We start from the raw sequence: 18834 nt of genomic DNA on the forward strand, positions 1-18834 counted from the left end.
CGAGCAATGTAGTTCATTTTTTGATAAGATTGGACTACTGATGTGTGGGCTGGAATATTTTAAATTATTGTTTAGGATGGAGAATGAGGAGCCGTATAATAGGGATGACTATTAGTCTAGATTAAAGACTTATATTGGAATATCAACTTCAAGATCTTGTAAAACAGTCAAGTGTTAGTAAACATACATATTCTTACCTTGATATCCCGAGATCGAGGTTGTTCTATTTCTAATTTAGAAAGAAATTGGAATACGCTGCTTGATCGCTTAACTGATTCTGGTACCTAAAATATAACATCTTGTTACTCACTGAGCACTGATACGAGCACTGATATGAGCAGGTTAATCATTTTGTGATTGAATATCATGCAATACAAATACAAAATATGAGAATAACTCGTATAATAGAATTTTGAAAATAATACAGAGAGGCTTTAAAAATGCCAACGATGATAAAGAGTTGTAAATCAAAGAATTAACCTGAAGTGTGCACTAGGTTCCTCTCGAGAGTTAGCAGTGATTACACAGTTAGGAAGTAGATTGAATATCTCAGTACTGAAGCGTGTCTCCAAACAATATATTCTGTTTTCAACACTGCTGCCTGTAAATGTATGCGAACATAATGATCAGCCATTAAGTGTACATCTAATTAAAAGGAGATCGATTCTAATTTTATACATATATTATTATTATATCGCCCGATGGTATAGCGGGCTCCCGCTATATCAGCGGGCTGTAACAGCGGGATATATCAGGTCTTCTAACTCGCGGGCTGCAAGGGCCTGCTGGTGCAAATATAGCCCGCTGGTGGATATACTATACATATTGCATGACGTTTTAACTCAGAATTTGACTCAACATATTTGATAACACCTACCAAATTAATATCGACGCTGCGGATAATTAAGTTGGTAAATCAGAGGAACACAATGAAAAAACGAGGGTTTACAAACTAGAGAGAACAGAGGGTTGATCACACGACATTATTAGATTATAGATGTAGAGTAATGTAATGAAATGGATGAGTCACCGGTCACGTGGTGTCACATGGTGTCACGTGGTACTGTCACATGGTGTCACGTGGTACTGTCACGTGGTACTGTCACGTGGTGTCACGTGGTGTCACGTGGTACTGTCACGTGGTGTCACGTGGTGCGCTGCAATGAGTTTCAGGATATCATGTTACTCTGCAATCTCTGCTAGAATGTGGGTTCTACAAATGGCAGTAGTACTAAAAATTATGTCATCTTTAATCATGTTTTCTCACAACTGATCGTGGCCACGAGTTTATTATTATCAACTAGTGTAACCCGTGCCTTCGGCCGGGAATTTACTGTCACAGTTGCAATGTAAAAGTATACAACCGCATTATATATTTGATATCACGCATAATGCTGTCTTATGAAAGTATGAAATCTCCCTACAGTTAAAACAAAGCGGCCGCAAGAGTGAGCTCTGATATTACGTGGGGCTACACTAATTACGGTACATGTTATCCTCCTCGTTCTCTCTCCCATCCATTTATGTCACATTTCTGGAACAAAATCATCAATTAAACCACTTACCACCGGCCGATTTTTATAAAATTTTCTTATGGGTTTCATCAGAGTTTTGTCGGCACTATACCGAAAAAACCAGTCCCGTAACTATTACCGTTTTTTTGTATAACTGTTCGGAAATTACACACAGACACACAGACACACAGACACACAGACACACACACATTCTGGTGTTATTAAGTTGATTATGATGAATTGAAATCTTGCGTGAGTCAGATTGTTATGTACATCCTGAGCTGAGTTAATGCTGTTAAATCCTGTGTAGATGCTGTGTCAGTAGCTGTATCACGTGTAGCTAATCTGCTGTTAAATCCTGTGTAGATGCTGTGTCAGTAGCTGTATCACGTGTAGCTAATCTGCTGTTAAATCCTGTGTAGATGCTGTGTCAGTAGCTGTATCACGTGTAGCTTATCTGCTGCTGCTCATTTAATAGATAACGTATTCTACGTCTGATATTACACCTCTTCCAACCGAACCGTCAGTATTATTATTGCGAAACTCACTCCCCTACGTCATCACTACAAAGGTGAAATATTGATATGATACACGTAGGGGCGTACAATCCCTACAAAGGTGAAATATTGATATGAAGAGAAGGGGCGTACAATCCCTACAAAGGTGAAATATTGATATGAAAAGAAGGGGCGTACAATCCCTACAAAGGTTAAATATTGATATGATACACGTAGGGGCGTACAATACCTACAAAGGTGAAATATTGATATGAAGAGAAGGGGCGTACAATCCCTACAAAGGTGAAATATTGATATGAAGAGAAGGGGCGTACAATCCCTACAAAGGTGAAATATTGATATGAAAAGAAGGGGCGTACAATCACTACAAAGGTGAAATATTGATATGATACACGTAGGGGCGTACAATCCCTACAAAGGTTAAATATTGATATGATACACGTAGGGGCGTACAATCCCTACAAAGGTGAAATATTGATATGAAGAGAAGGGGCGTACAATCCCTACAAGGTGAAATATTGATATGAAAAGAATTGTGAAATGAGTGCTTTTGCAGTGCCCAAGATGGCATTAGAGTTTACTTTAAGTTACAATGTTTGCTTATATACAGTGTATAATGTTGTTCTATAATAATACAATGTACATTCATAGTGTAGCCATTTACTTCGTTGGAAATCTCCAATTTTGGACAAGAATGGTATGGCACCTCCCAACAAATATTATATGTTAATTATGCCTCGTTACGTATATCTACATAATGCAAGCGAGATGAATTATGCCTCGTTACGTATATCTACATAATGCAAGCGACATGAATTATGCCTCGTTACGTATATCTACATAATGCAAGCGAGATGAATTATGCCTCGTTACGTATATCTACATAATGCAAGCGAGATGAATTATGCCTCGTTACGTATATCTACATAATGCAAGCGAGATGAATTATGCCTCGTTACGTATATCTACATAATGCAAGCGAGATGAATTATGCCTCGTTACGTATATCTACATAATGCAAGCGAGATGAATTATGCCTCGTTACGTATATCTACATAATGCAAGCGAGATGAATTATGCCTCGTTACGTATATCTACAATATAATGCAAGCGAGATGAATTATGCCTCGTTACGTATATCTACATAATGCAAGCGAGATGAATTATGCCTCGTTACGTATATCTACATAATGCAAGCGAGATGAATTATGCCTCGTTACGTATATCTACATAATGCAAGCGAGATGAATTATGCCTCGTTACATATATCTACATAATGCAAGCGAGATGAATTATGCCTCGTTACGTATATCTACATAATGCAAGCGAGATGAATTATGCCTCGTTACGTATATCTACATAATGCAAGCGAGATGAATTATGCCTCGTTACGTATATCTACATAATGCAAGCGAGATGAATTATGCCTCGTTACGTATATCTACATAATGCAAGCGAGATGAATTATGCCTCGTTACGTATATCTACATAATGCAAGCGAGATGAATTATGCCTCGTTACGTATATCTACATAATGCAAGCGAGATGAATTATGCCTGGTTACGTATATCTACATAATGCAAGCGAGATGAATTATGCCTCGTTACGTATATCTACATAATGCAAGCGAGATGAATTATGCCTCGTTACGTATATCTACATAATGCAAGCGAGATGAATTATGCCTCGTTACGTATATCTACATAATGCAAGCGAGATGAATTATGCCTCGTTACGTATATCTACATAATGCAAGCGAGATGAATTATGCCTCGTTACGTATATCTACATAATGCAAGCGAGATGAATTACGCCTCGTTACGTATATCTACATTATGCAAGCGAGATGAATTACGCCTCGTTACGTATATCTACATTATGCAAGCGAGATGAATTATGCCTCGTTACGTATATCTACATAATGCAAGCGAGATGAATTATGCCTCGTTACATATATCTACATAATGCAAGCGAGATGAATTATGCCTCGTTACGTATATCTACATAATGCAAGCGAGATGAATTATGCCTCGTTACGTATATCTACATAATGCAAGCGAGATGAATTATGCCTCGTTACGTATATCTACATAATGCAAGCGAGATGAATTACGCCTCGTTACGTATATCTACATTATGCAAGCGAGATGAATTATGCCTCGTTACGTATATCTACATAATGCAAGCGAGATGAATTATGCCTCGTTACATATATCTACATAATGCAAGCGAGATGAATTATGCCTCGTTACGTATATCTACATAATGCAAGCGAGATGAATTATGCCTCGTTACGTATATCTACATAATGCAAGCGAGATGAATTATGCCTCGTTACGTATATCTACATAATGCAAGCGAGATGAATTATGCCTCATTACGTATATCTACATAATGCAAGCGAGATGAATTATGCCTCGTTACGTTTATCTACATAATGCAAGCGAGATGAATTATGCCTCGTTACGTATATCTACATAATGCAAGCGAGATGAATTATGCCTGGTTACGTATATCTACATAATGCAAGCGAGATGAATTATGCCTCGTTACGTATATCTACATAATGCAAGCGAGATGAATTATGCCTCGTTACGTATATCTACATAATGCAAGCGAGATGAATTATGCCTCGTTACGTATATCTACATAATGCAAGCGAGATGAATTATGCCTCGTTACGTATATCTACGTAATGCAAGCGAGATGAATTATGCCTCGTTACGTTGTTATGATTGTTACTAACGATGTTACTTATCTTAGCATGGAGCTTTAGCTCACTCTTATTACAAAGGTAAGAGCAAGTCATTTCATTGGTGACAGAAGTGAATACGAACGACGCTATGGATGAACAGATGAAAGAGGTACAGGCCAGCTTGGCTTTGTTGATGAAGAACAACAAGGAAATGTCGGAAAAGATCGCAGCCCTGGAAGTAGAGAACCGGGAGATCAAGAAGAATGCTGGCAATGTTCAGGAGCGGATCCAGGAGAATAAAGCGAAGTGGGAGGAAATGAACAAGGAAGCAGTAGAGTTGCTCCAGCGGATGACATTGGCCCAAGAGGACTTGGCGAATGACAATGTCGAGGCGGAGTACTTTCAGAAGAGTTGCGCAGAAACAGTACTAGCCTGTACAATGCTGACGGGCAGTTATGGCGGAGAAATGGCCCAAGGAAGCATCAAGGTGAAACAAGAGCCAGTAGAGGAAGAAGTACTGGGGACGCCGTACGACGCGATGGGAAAGGAAGAGAGGATAGACCTATCTTTCGGACACGACGGGGACTACTCTGCAGTTTCAATGAGAAGGTTCATCGAGAGATATAAAGTTGTCAAAGAGCTGAACATGCGGGCACGACTGAGAGGATGGGACTCCCCATCCTACAGGGCTGGGAAGCTGACGCTTTGTCTGCAAGGGGAAGCATTTGACTACGTGAGTTTTGCGAGCTCCATGCTGAATCCGTGGACAAGTAACGACGAATTACTTGTAAGTAAGTTGAAGGATAAATTCACGAATGTACAGGCAATCGAACTGAACATTCTTGGGTTTGAGAAGAGTATCCAGGAGCCCAGGGAGACAATCAGTGACTACATGACCCGACTGCAAATGACGGTGAAAGAGGCATACGACGGAGATAGCCAATTAGACCTCGACAGAAGGGTAGCATGGAAGTTTGTAAGTGGATTGGGGGACGAGAGGATCAAGCGGAAGCTGCTAGAGGGTGGCTGGATGAAATCACGGCAAGAGGCGAAACCCCTGGAGGACCTCCTGAAGGTAGCGGATATAGCAAAGAAGACGGACGACGCAGTAAAAGCCATGGGTAAGGAGACCGGCAGCATCAACGCAGCACAAGAATATTCGGTTAGCGCGTGGGAGCAGAAGTCATCGTCACATGCTGGAGACAGGAGGAAGCAATCGTCCGGTGAGTCAGGCCGGTCAAACAGGAGCAACAGTTCGAGAGGAAGTGGTGAATCATCAGACGGGCTACCACTAGAATTCCTTGAATGCTTCTACTGTAAAAAGAAACACCGAGGGGGATGGTTTCACTGCGCAGTGCGAAAGAAGGAGGACCCTACGTGGAGACCGGCAAGAAGAGGTGACAAGGCTGGAAGAGGAAGGGGTACGGATTTTCAGTAGAGCCCCCTATAGACGGGCAGAATGATGGGGGCGGGGAGAATACTGGAGAGCAACCTAGCAGCAGAGAAGGGGAGAAGCATGACGTGAAACCTTGGGCATGTGCCAGAGCCCAGTTTCGGGTCATTACTCCTGAGAAGGGTGGTAAAGGACGGCGGAAGCAGTTACAACAGATGAAGGGGATCGCTTCAGAGGGTCTGAACTCGACACCATATATTAGGATTAAGTGGGAGAATGGAGTTGAGGAAACTGCACTGTTCGATACAGGGGCCCAGTGGTCATTAATATGTGAAGACTTACTTACAGAACAGGAGAAGGCCACAATGGAGAAATCGGCGTTATGTGGGAGAGGAGTATCCGGCGAAAGAATACCTGTCACGGGAGAGATACGAAGAACTGTCTCTGTGGGTGGACTGACTTTCGCCCACCAGCGATTCATTGTGGTTGAGAAGATGATCTGCTCGATGATATTGGGGATAGATTTCTGGTCTAGGATAGCCAACATATCATTTGACTTCAACAAGAGTGTGATGACTATCAATGGTAACAGTGAAGAGATAGAGTTGCTATGCCACCCAGCCGCAGGCAGGAGCAGCGTCGCAGGGACCATTGAGGAGGAGAACTCAGTGGAAGTGGTAGTGGATGCCGAACGTAAGATCCCTACCAGGAGTGAGGCGTTAGTGACATGTTACATCCCCAACATGGAGATGGGTAAGGAGTATATGGTTCAACCAATAACGTTTGACGATAAGCTAGTAAGCACACCTTACGGGATTGTTCAGGGAACAAAGAGCGGTAAGGTACAGATCAGGGTAGCAAATCTAGGAGAGGAAGAGGTGACCCTGGCAGAAGGGGATCCCATTGCTACAGTTGAACTCGGGACCGTATGGGTATCGAACCACAATGCGGGTAAAGCGTTCACCAGGGCTACAAAGAAAGGCAAAGCAACGGAATTGAGCGAGTTGGTGTGCAGTGAGCTGGAGCCGAGCAAGAGGGGTCAATTAATAGGACTTCTAAACAGATATGAAGGTGTGTTCTATAAGGGAGGAGAGCTGCCTATTGTTAGAGTGGGTGTGGAGCACACCATAAGGCTGAAAGAGGACAGCTCACCAGTAGTGAGCAAGCCGAGGAGGTTGTCAAAAGAGTTAGCCGATGAAGTCCGGGAACACGTCGATGAGCTACTCAAACAAGGAGTAGTCAGGGAATCTAACAGCCAATGGGCATCACCCATAGTGTGTGCACGCAAGAAAGATGGGAGCCTGAGGATGGCGATTGATTATCGGATAACCAATGAGAAGTCAAATACAGCGACTTTACATCCAATACCACTCATTGACGATCTTTTGGACAGGCTGGGGAAGGCTAAGTACTTTGCAGTCCTTGATGCAAAGTCGGGATACCACCAGTTACCACTACGAAAGGAAGATTCGGAGACAACGGCATTTGTAGTACCATGGGGGCATTATGAGTTTGCAGGAAGAACCCCGTTTGGTTTGAAAGGTGCAGGATATTCGTTCCAAAGGATGATGTCAGTGATCTTGGGGAGTTCAAACTTCGTCGATGCACTGTGCTATTTGGACGACATCCTAGTCTGGGGGGAAACTTGGGAGGTATTCATGAAACGGCTCAAGAAGGTGCTGGAAAAGGTGAAGGATGCAAGCCTGGCCTTGGCATCGAAGAAGTGCCAGTTTGGAGTCAGGGAGGTCAGTTACTTGGGATGCACCATCAAAGAAGGCATGGTGAAGATAAACGAACAGAGAGTGCAGCAACTGAGGAGCATAGAGCGCCCTCATAATGTACGAGAGCTTAGAAGGGCTTTAGGTGCGTTTGGCTACGTGCAAAGGTGGCTACCAGGATTGTCACAGATTACCAGGCCATTGTATAATGCGATCACGGACCAGCCGTATGCCCGGCTGAAGTGGACGGAGGAAATGAATGAATCATTTTCAACAATAAAGAAATTGATTGCGGACGCAGTGTCGTTGAGTTTGCCCGACATGGATAAGCCATTCACCTTAGTAACAGACTGTAGTCAAATGGCAGCAGGAGCCATGCTGGCACAGAGGTGCATGGAAGCACCGGATACCCTGAAGCCTGTGGCATTCTACCACCACGCGTTATCCAAAGCAGAACAGGGATACTCAGCTACCAAGAAGGAGTTGTTGGCGATGGTTAAGGCGGTAGTGAAGTTCAGAGTGTATCTAGGCAAGCAGTTCAACCTTATCACGGACCACCAAGCACTGAGTTGGCTTCGTTCACTTGAACCGGAGAATGAGACGGGGAGAAGGGGACGTTGGTTAGACCTGATTCAGCAGTTTGACATGAAAGTCACTCATAAGAAAGGGAAAAGCCCAGAGATGAGAATAGCTGATTACCTTTCACGGGTCAAATGTGACGGAAATGTAGCTGTAAAAGACCGTAGTGAAGTGTTTGTCGTGATGACCGCTGGAGGCGAGGAGGCGATAACTGTCAGTCGAGAACAGATCCTGAGCGAGCAGAGCAATGACGCAGCAGTACAAACGATGCGTAAGGCGGTTTTGAAAGGAACAGATCTGAACCCCGGAAATAGCGAATCAGAATCGTGGAGGAAGCCCAGCGGGAGCAACGATGAGGAAGTCAAAGCGATGTGGAAGCATAGGGACAGGATTTTCATCGACTCAGAGGGGATATTAAGATTACGGTTCAACGGGGGAAAGAAGCGGGAAAGCAACCCTTTCGGAACAGTGGAAAAGAACAGGATAATAGTTCCTAAGACGTACAGGGACAAAATTATGAATCTTGTTCATAGGAGTGCTACAGCGGCTCATATGGGGAACACACGCACCTGGAAGAGGGCACGAGATAACTTTTGGTGGCCGAACATGAGGCAAGACATAGAACAATACGTTCAGGCATGTGAAGAGTGTGGTCTGAACAAACACGTTAACAACCCGAATAAGGCGCCAGTGTCCAAGACGAGTATACCCGGAAAACCTCTGGAGGAGATGATGCTTGATTTTCTTGGTCCATTCCAAACAGCGAGGGAGCATCCATACAGGTACGTCCTCCAAATGCAAGATGTGTTTAGTCGATTCATAATCTTTGTACCGAGCATTGATGCAAGAGCAAAAACGGCAGCAGATGCAGTGGTCGAAAGATGGATAAGTCTTTTCGGGATCCCGGAAAAGATGAGATCGGATAGAGGTCCACATTTTATTGCAGAGGTGTTCGAGGAACTGTGTAAAAGAGTGGGTATCAGACACAAGTTGGGTTCACCGGGACACCCCCAGAGCCAGGGGCAAGTAGAGAGGCAGAACCAGTTAATGAACCAGATCAGATGCCTTTGCGAGAATGATGGGGAGAAGTGGCCGGAGGCCTTATACCTGGTACAAGGGAGCCACAACAACTCGATCAACGCTACAACAGGTTTTACTCCAGCTAGGCTTTTGTTTGGCAGGGATTTTAACCGACCAGACGACATGATTGCTCAGGAGAGGGATAAGGTGAAGACGCCTGGAACAACTGTATTGGAGGAGAGGGACGAAGAATGCAGACTGTTGACTGAGCAAGCACGAACAAACCTGGTCGAATATCAAGAGGAGAGAGTGGAATCAGCAGAGAAAGAAGGACCCTGCAAAACCCCGTACGAAGTAGGCGACTTGGTGCGTTATAGGCTCACGGACGAAGCAAGGAGCAATAAAGGCGGGAAGACATCCCCCCGCTACTCGGAGCCGTACAGGATAACAGTGATCAAGGGTGACGGATATACTTACACGATGGAGCCAGTGGATAAGGACAGTAGAGGCACGCGTAAAGATAGACGGTTCAACTACTTGAAAACGCACAAGAGAGTAGTGAGCAGTGAGGTGGCTCCGGAGCCGGACAGCCCTACGGTGACACAACCCCAGCGAGATGAACTACACCCTCAAGTGAACGACGGTGTTCCAGAGGTCATGGAACAGTCCCCGGTAGCTCCACCTGATGCAGCGCTAACCGTTCGGAGATCCGGGAGGACTAGGAATCCAGTGAGGTTACTGCAGGCGGGACACCCCCAGAGCCAGGGGCAAGTAGAGAGGCAGAACCAGTTAATGAACCAGATCAGATGCCTTTGCGAGAACGATGGGGAGAAGTGGCCGGAGGCCTTATACCTGGTACAAGGGAGCCACAACAACTCGATCAACGCTACAACAGGTTTTACTCCAGCTAGGCTTTTGTTTGGCAGGGATTTTAACCGACCAGACGACATGATTGCTCAGGAGAGGGATAAGGTGAAGACGCCTGGAACAACTGTATTGGAGGAGAGGGACGAAGAATGCAGACTGTTGACTGAGCAAGCACGAACAAACCTGGTCGAATATCAAGAGGAGAGAGTGGAATCAGCAGAGAAAGAAGGACCCTGCAAAACCCCGTACGAAGTAGGCGACTTGGTGCGTTATAGGCTCACGGACGAAGCAAGGAGCAATAAAGGCGGGAAGACATCCCCCCGCTACTCGGAGCCGTACAGGATAACAGTGATCAAGGGTGACGGATATACTTACACGATGGAGCCAGTGGATAAGGACAGTAGAGGCACGCGTAAAGATAGACGGTTCAACTACTTGAAAACGCACAAGAGAGTAGTGAGCAGTGAGGTGGCTCCGGAGCCGGACAGCCCTACGGTGACACATCCCCAGCGAGATGAACTACACCCTCAAGTGAACGACGGTGTTCCAGAGGTCATGGAACAGTCCCCGGTAGCTCCACCTGATGCAGCGCTAACCGTTCGGAGATCCGGGAGGACTAGGAATCCAGTGAGGTTACTGCAGGCGGACGGGAAGAAGAAGCGGTACGAAGATGCAGAGGCCAGCGGACAACCAGACGCAGATGAGGATTGATGGAATTTGGGGTATTTCAGAGGGTAATAGGACATTTGGGACATGATAGAAATGATACAAATATGTTATACTATTTATCATGACTATTGGATCATCATAACGGACATTATTATTATCATGAGGGACATTATTTACATGATTAATAATATATTATTGACAATGAGAATCTTGTTATAACGTGATGAACAGACATTATTATTATCATGAGGGACGTTATTTACATGATTGATAATATTTTATTGACGATAAGAATCTTGTTATAACGTGATGAACGGACACTATTATTATCATGAGGGACATTATTTACATGAATAATAATATTTTATCACGTTGGACTTTTACCCCAATGTCAATATCCAGCTTATTGATTGGGAAGGATGTAAAGGATACGCAGATAGATAACGATTCAAATAAATATCATTTGGAAATACGTCTAGTAACATACATTGGAAGTTAACGTGGAATCTGAGATATGAGGAGTGTTATGATTGTTACTAACGATGTTACTTATCTTAGCATGGAGCTTTAGCTCACTCTTATTACAAAGGTAAGAGCAAGTCATTTCAACGTATATCTACATAATGCAAGCGAGATGAATTATGCCTCGTTACGTTTATCTACATAACGCAAGCGAGATGAATTATGCCTCGTTACGTATATCTACATAATGCAAGGGAGATGAATTATGCCTCGTTACGTATATCTACATAATGCAAGCGAGATGAATTATGCCTCGTTACGTATATCTACATAATGCAAGCGAGATGAATTATGCCTCGTTACGTATATCTACATAATGCAAGCGAGATGAATTATGCCTCGTTACGTATATCTACATAATGCAAGGAAGATGAATTATGCCTCGTTACGTATATCTACATAATGCAAGCGAGATGAATTATGCCTCGTTACGTATATCTACATAATGCAAGCGAGATGAATTATGCCTCGTTACGTATATCTACATAATGCAAGCGAGATGAATTATGCCTCGTTACGTATATCTACATAATGCAAGCGAGATGAATTATGCCTCGTTACGTATATCTACATAATGCAAGGAAGATGAATTATGCCTCGTTACGTATATCTACATAATGCAAGCGAGATGAATTATGCCTCGTTACGTATATCTACATAATGCAAGCGAGATGAATTATGCCTCGTTACGTATATCTACATAATGCAAGCGAGATGAATTATGCCTCGTTACGTATATCTACATAATGCAAGCGAGATGAATTATGCCTCGTTACGTATATCTACATAATGCAAGCGAGATGAATTATGCCTGGTTACGTATATCTACATAATGCAAGCGAGATGAATTATGCCTCGTTACGTATATCTACATAATGCAAGCGAGATGAATTATGCCTGGTTACGTATATCTACATAATGCAAGCGAGATGAATTATGCCTCGTTACGTATATCTACATAATGCAAGCGAGATGAATTATGCCTCGTTACGTATATCTACATAATGCAAGCGAGATGAATTATGCCTCGTTACGTATATCTACATAATGCAAGCGAGATGAATTATGCCTCGTTACGTATATCTACATAATGCAAGCGAGATGAATTATGCCTCGTTACGTATATCTACATAATGCAAGCGAGATGAATTATGCCTCGTTACGTATATCTACATAATGCAAGCGAGATGAATTATGCCTCGTTACGTATATCTACATAATGCAAGCGAGATGAATTATGCCTCGTTACGTATATCTACATAATGCAAGCGAGATGAATTATGCCTCGTTACGTATATCTACATAATGCAAGCGAGATGAATTATGCCTCGTTACGTATATCTACATAATGCAAGCGAGATGAATTATGCCTCGTTACGTATATCTACATAATGCAAGCGAGATGAATTATGCCTCGTTACGTATATCTACATAATGCAAGCGAGATGAATTATGCCTCGTTACGTATATCTACATAATGCAAGCGAGATGAATTATGCCTCGTTACGTATATCTACATAATGCAAGCGAGATGAATTATGCCTCGTTACGTATATCTACATAATGCAAGCGAGATGAATTATGCCTCGTTACGTATATCTACATAATGCAAGCGAGATGAATTATGCCTCGTTACGTATATCTACATAATGCAAGCGAGATGAATTATGCCTCGTTACGTATATCTACATAATGCAAGCGAGATGAATTATGCCTCGTTACGTATATCTACATAATGCAAGCGAGATGAATTATGCCTCGTTACGTATATCTACATAATGCAAGCGAGATGAATTATGCCTCGTTACGTATATCTACATAATGCAAGCGAGATGAATTATGCCTCGTTACGTATATCTACATAATGCAAGCGAGATGAATTATGCCTCGTTACGTATATCTACATAATGCAAGCGAGATGAATTATGCCTCGTTACGTATATCTACATAATGCAAGCGAGATGAATTATGCCTCGTTACGTATATCTACATAATGCAAGCGAGATGAATTATGCCTCGTTACGTATATCTACATAATGCAAGCGAGATGAATTATGCCTCGTTACGTATATCTACATAATGCAAGCGAGATGAATTATGCCTCGTTACGTATATCTACATAATGCAAGCGAGATGAATTATGCCTCGTTACGTATATCTACATAATGCAAGCGAGATGAATTATGCCTCGTTACGTATATCTACATAATGCAAGCGAGATGAATTATGCCTCGTTACGTATATCTACATAATGCAAGCGAGATGAATTATGCCTCGTTACGTATATCTACATAATGCAAGCGAGATGAATTATGCCTCGTTACGTATATCTACATAATGCAAGCGAGATGAATTATGCCTCGTTACGTATATCTACATAATGCAAGCGAGATGAATTATGCCTCGTTACGTATATCTACATAATGCAAGCGAGATGAATTATGCCTCGTTACGTATATCTACATAATGCAAGCGAGATGAATTATGCAACATAGCAACTCCACATGTAAGATTTATCTCAATTTTGTTTCTTCATCTCAATTTTGTTTGTTCCTAAAATTTTAACGTTTTGATTGGTCAGGATGGGCCTAAATGGGAAATCTCTTGAAAATAACCAGTACAACGATCTACCATAAAGAGTGCAATTGTGCACTATACATTTTCAATATCCCTACCTGTACTGTTCTGTTGAAGCCCTATTTTGCCTTAATAAGGAATTAAGGAACAATACAATGACTCTATATGGACACGAAAAAGGCTCGATGTATATGCTACAATTCTCGAAGTATCCTGCAATTCTAGGAATTGAAAAAATGTCTGTACTTTCAGAGCAATTGAACTAACAGTAGCAATACTGCCTACCAATACACCAATAAACAGTCAATGCCCGGAAATTTCTCACAGTTAGCCAAGGTCGAACACAGCACTAAGCAGGGTGGGGCACAAGGAACGAATAGGGCACAACAATGAGTCTTATCTAAAACAAATAATATGAGAAGGAAGACTATGTCGTCTAAATTCTATAAAACGTTTACAAACCTGATAACTTGGGGTTGAGGAGAGAGTCTTCACAAGATAGATACCAGTTAGAAAGTAGTTGCTCGAATAAGTTGTTGTGATCCTGTACTTCACTGAAATTCTCCGCGTGAGTTTTTTATTTTACAGCTTTACAATAGGACGCGGGCAGTCGTATTCTAAAATGGTACTAACTCAGATGTCCCTCACATAAATGGAGGAATTAATTAACTGATATTAAGTAGGTAATTAACTAATCAAGAACAGCCCCGTAGCCAAGATAATCTGCCATGGCAGGCGAGTCCGACCGGACAGCTAGGGGACGTAAAGCCGAATGAAACATTTTGAGAGAATTTGAGAATATTTCCACGTTATCCTGCATTTTCCACGTTATCCTGCATTTTCCACGTTATCCTGCATTTTGCCTTAGCTTTTTGAAAAAAAGGCCTCGATTTATGTGAGGGACATCTAAGCCCAGCAGATATTGGTACTGAGGCGTCTAATAAAGGGTGTCAAGAGTCGGAAACTGCCAGCTGTTCTGACATTTATAGACTTTAAGAAGGCTTTCTACAGTGTACATCGTGGGAAAATGCTCAAGATTCTATAGGCTTACGGTATTCCAGTCAAAATCGTACAGCTTATACGGCTCATGTACGAGAAGACAACGGCCAAAGTCCTAATATAACTCCAGACGGAGAAACTGTTGTTTGAGGTACTAGCAGGTGTGTTACAGGGTGAAACCTTAGCACCTTACCTTTTTGCAATAGTCATCGACTACTGTATGAGGCAAGCCATAGGTGATGATGCGGAGCGACTTGGACTCACTCTCGAACGTAAAAAAAGCAGAAGAGTGGGGCCCAAGATCATCACCGATGTGGACTTTGCAGATGATATACCACTTATTTCTGAGGACATGGACAAGGCCAACGAGTTCCTCAGTTCCTGCTCCGAGTAGAATCGCGGCGGCAGCGAGCGTATGGCTACACTTAAACGAAGGCAAGAGGATGATGATTAATCACTCTACACTCGACTGTCACGTGACTTTTTCAACCCGTTCTCTAGCTGGCCCTGAACGACTATTCGAAACCCTAACCCTCTTATCTGATCCCAACCCTAACCCTAACCCAATCCCTAACAAAAGCATATGCTGAAACCCTAACCGAACGAGAAATTCGACTAACTTCCTTATACGCACGGTCATATCACGTGATCAAGACAGTTTTTCGCCAATATCTTGGCAGGGGAGCATTTTAACCCTATGTCATGGGGTGTGATTCTGAATCAACGTCCGAAAATACATCGATTCAAGCTGTTTTCAACTGTCGGGGGCCCTTTAAGAACAATCTCGAAGATCGACTGATTTAGCACGCTCAAAGGCAAGACCAAGGTTATGACATTGAAATTTGAATATGGAGGATCGATCTAGCGACCTCTAAAGCATGAGGTGCCCTACAATGTAAGTTACATAGCACAGATAGGGAGATAAGGGTTAGAAAGGGAAAAGCATGGGGTGCCCTACATAGACTGAAGGATATTTGGAAATTCAAACCCTGAAAGAGCCTTAAGATTAGATTGTTCATAGCGGCTTGTGATCAGTATGCAGTACTGCTCTACGGATCAGAAACCTGGAAACTGACGAAGGCTCAAGAGAAAAGTTTGGACGGGACATACACAAAGATGCTGCGTATGGCGCTGGGTATCTCATGGAAGAACAAGGTCAGCAATATAACTTTGTATGGTAGCCTACCAAGGCATCAGTTATTCAATTATGCAATTGACTGACGCCGAGTAGGGTTACGAAGCAGGAGATTAAAAATGGCAGGACACTGCATCAGACATCCTAAGCTACTTGCTAGTGATTTAGTCTTATGGGAACCTATGCATGGTAGAGCACAGCAAGGCCGACCAAGACAAAGCTACTTGTCTATGTTACTGAAGGAAGTTGTGACAAACTCTAAAGAGGAACTGCGAACCCTGATGCGGGACAGAAATATATGGATGGGGTTATCTGGCGCTTCGCCAAGTTCCTGCCTTAATCTTATTGCTGGCTACGTGGCTGATCAAGAACCAATAATTGTGGGAGAAAGATTGAGATTTGAGCTGTCTAGATACTGAGTATCTTATCGCTTTAAAATAGCGTGCTGGCAGTCGTATTCTTAAATGGTATTGGCACTTACTTAGAAATAGATGTCCCTAAAATTAATCAGCATATTAAAAAGTAATATAAAAGAAAGATTAAGTTGTTTTGTAAAACATTCACAAACCTGATATTTGATAACCTGGGGTAGGACGAAGTCTTCACAAGGTCAAGATAGATTAGTTAGGAATAAGGAAACAGGTTTCTTCTCAAAATTGTTTTTCAAAGTTTCTTGAAACTCAGTCACTGAAAACATTTTCAATCAAAAACCATTGAAAAAGGTGTACCAGAAGTTATACTTATAACATGTAAAATCCGGATTGGAGTATTGTTTATAAGTCGCCTGGTTGCGACTAATTGTATAAATTTGTATTGATCCCGTTTGAAGTTATAACGGCTGTACATGTAAAGTGTAAGTGTCCCAGGCCCCCAAATTGCCCACAAACACATAACTTAACTGGGGCGTAAAGTCCCTATTATTGGAGATGTACTAAATTGTAAGTGCTCCAGGCCCCAGCTATGCCAGGTGAAAATCTATATTAAATCACGGTACTTTCCAGTATCAGCCATAATAACCCAACTGAGACTAATATAACATCTGCATTGTATTGGTAATTTATATTATGTAGTAAGTTACACGAAAAAGAAAAGAAACAGTACTAACTACCCCGAGTTTATAGCTGAATTGAGCTAAACTCGGGGTAGTGAGTAGCTGAATTTAGCTGAGTTTTATAACTTCAGAAAGTCTCTTTACTATAAATCTTCCACGTACCTGCCAAGAAGTATAAGTGTCTCGTCAACAAAGATGCGTCGATTTAAACAAGCTAATAAATCTGGCCAGGTTTAGTGTAAGCTTACAAAGACACGAGATCGAGAATAAGAAATAAGTCACAACGAGCTGACGAACCAAACGATTTGGATGTAGATTACTGGCATTCCAGAGTACAGGAACATGATTAAATGCGTCACGTGCACTTCACGTGACCCGTCCGAGAGCTCAGAATAGCGAGTTTAATGTCAGCAGGTAAGGTAACGTGATGTGTAACGTGACATTTCATTAGATCACTGCGGTATTATATTACCTACCTACACGGAGCTGAGAGTACTCAACACCTTTCTAGCTGGTGAGTAATGAGTATTAGCCTGTAGCAGACCGGAATTGAGCCCTGTAATTTGTAGGTAATTGTTGGTGTGTAGCTGAGCTGCTCATATCGCATAATACAATTAAACTGTGTCACAAAGTTAGGGGTTTTGTGACAATCTAAGGATTTGTAGTGACAAAGCAAAAACTTGACAAATCATTTGGAGCAATGAGTTGTATATAAGTGACGTACGCTGCTGCAAGCTGCTGACACCTCGGCAAAAGCTTCTCACGCTATTGTGCTTTTTATGGAGAAATACGTTAGTAGCGTTTTTGAGCTTGTTATTCTCTTTCAAAAGTATTCCAAGTGATTTGTATAAGTGCATATATTGACTCTGAATACATAGCAAAATAATTTTCCTCGATTCATGAAGTTTGAAAGAAGTTGCAGCAATGCGCGCAATTTGGGGAGTGTGCTTTTGGCGGAGATATAATATGCAAGCCTCTTGATTACCTTATCGGACCTTATTTGGACGGACATTACTTGAACGCTGGAGGCCCTAGCGTTCATCTTAATGTCCGTTCAAATAAAGTCCGTTCAATTAATGTCCGTCCAAGTTAAAGTCCGTTGAAATTTTTTCAAAACTTTTTCCATTTCGAACTTTTTGTCCAGAATATGACAACTATGATAACTTTATTGTGACGTAAGTTAACGACGGAAAGGTTCTCCTTGGTCTGCCGGAGGCACAGAAAACTCTACTAGTATATGATGTTTTCAAGGGTCACTTGGCGGAAAAAGTCAACAAAATTATGGCACTCAACAACATAGTTCATGAGCTAGTCCCCGCCAACATGACAAACTTGTTCCAGCCTCTAGATATTACGGCAAATCATGTTGCCAAGGACATTGTCCGACGTTGTTATAGTTCATATTACTGAGGGGAGGTAATGAAACAGTGCTAGGAAAGCTCCACGTGATGTTAAAGGTTAAAACCTAAAGTTGTCTAAGATAAAACCACTTCACGCCGAATGGCTTGTAAAAGTTAACACTGAAATGCAGGACCGGGGCAGTTTGATAAAAAAAGGTTTCCATAAAGCTAGAAATC

General features: G+C 42.2%; 1 long non-coding RNA gene across 1 annotated transcript in view; it reads right to left on the reverse strand.

Annotated features, from left to right (window-relative positions):
* LOC134811829 (uncharacterized) overlaps window positions 1-17615 on the reverse strand; it is a 44013-nt gene extending 26398 nt beyond the window's left edge. The window contains exons 1-4 of the long non-coding RNA XR_010159852.1: window positions 17420-17615; window positions 16775-16893; window positions 14535-14626; window positions 481-601 (exon numbers count right to left, since the gene is read on the reverse strand). This is a non-coding gene — a long non-coding RNA (uncharacterized LOC134811829). The remainder of the gene's footprint in view (window positions 1-480; window positions 602-14534; window positions 14627-16774; window positions 16894-17419) is intronic.
* Window positions 17616-18834: the final 1219 nt, after the last annotated feature.

This window comes from Bolinopsis microptera, chromosome 2, assembly GCF_026151205.1.
Source record: "Bolinopsis microptera isolate Bmic1 chromosome 2, MBARI_Bmic_1.0, whole genome shotgun sequence".
NCBI classification, from domain to species: Eukaryota; Metazoa; Ctenophora; class Tentaculata; order Lobata; family Bolinopsidae; genus Bolinopsis; species Bolinopsis microptera.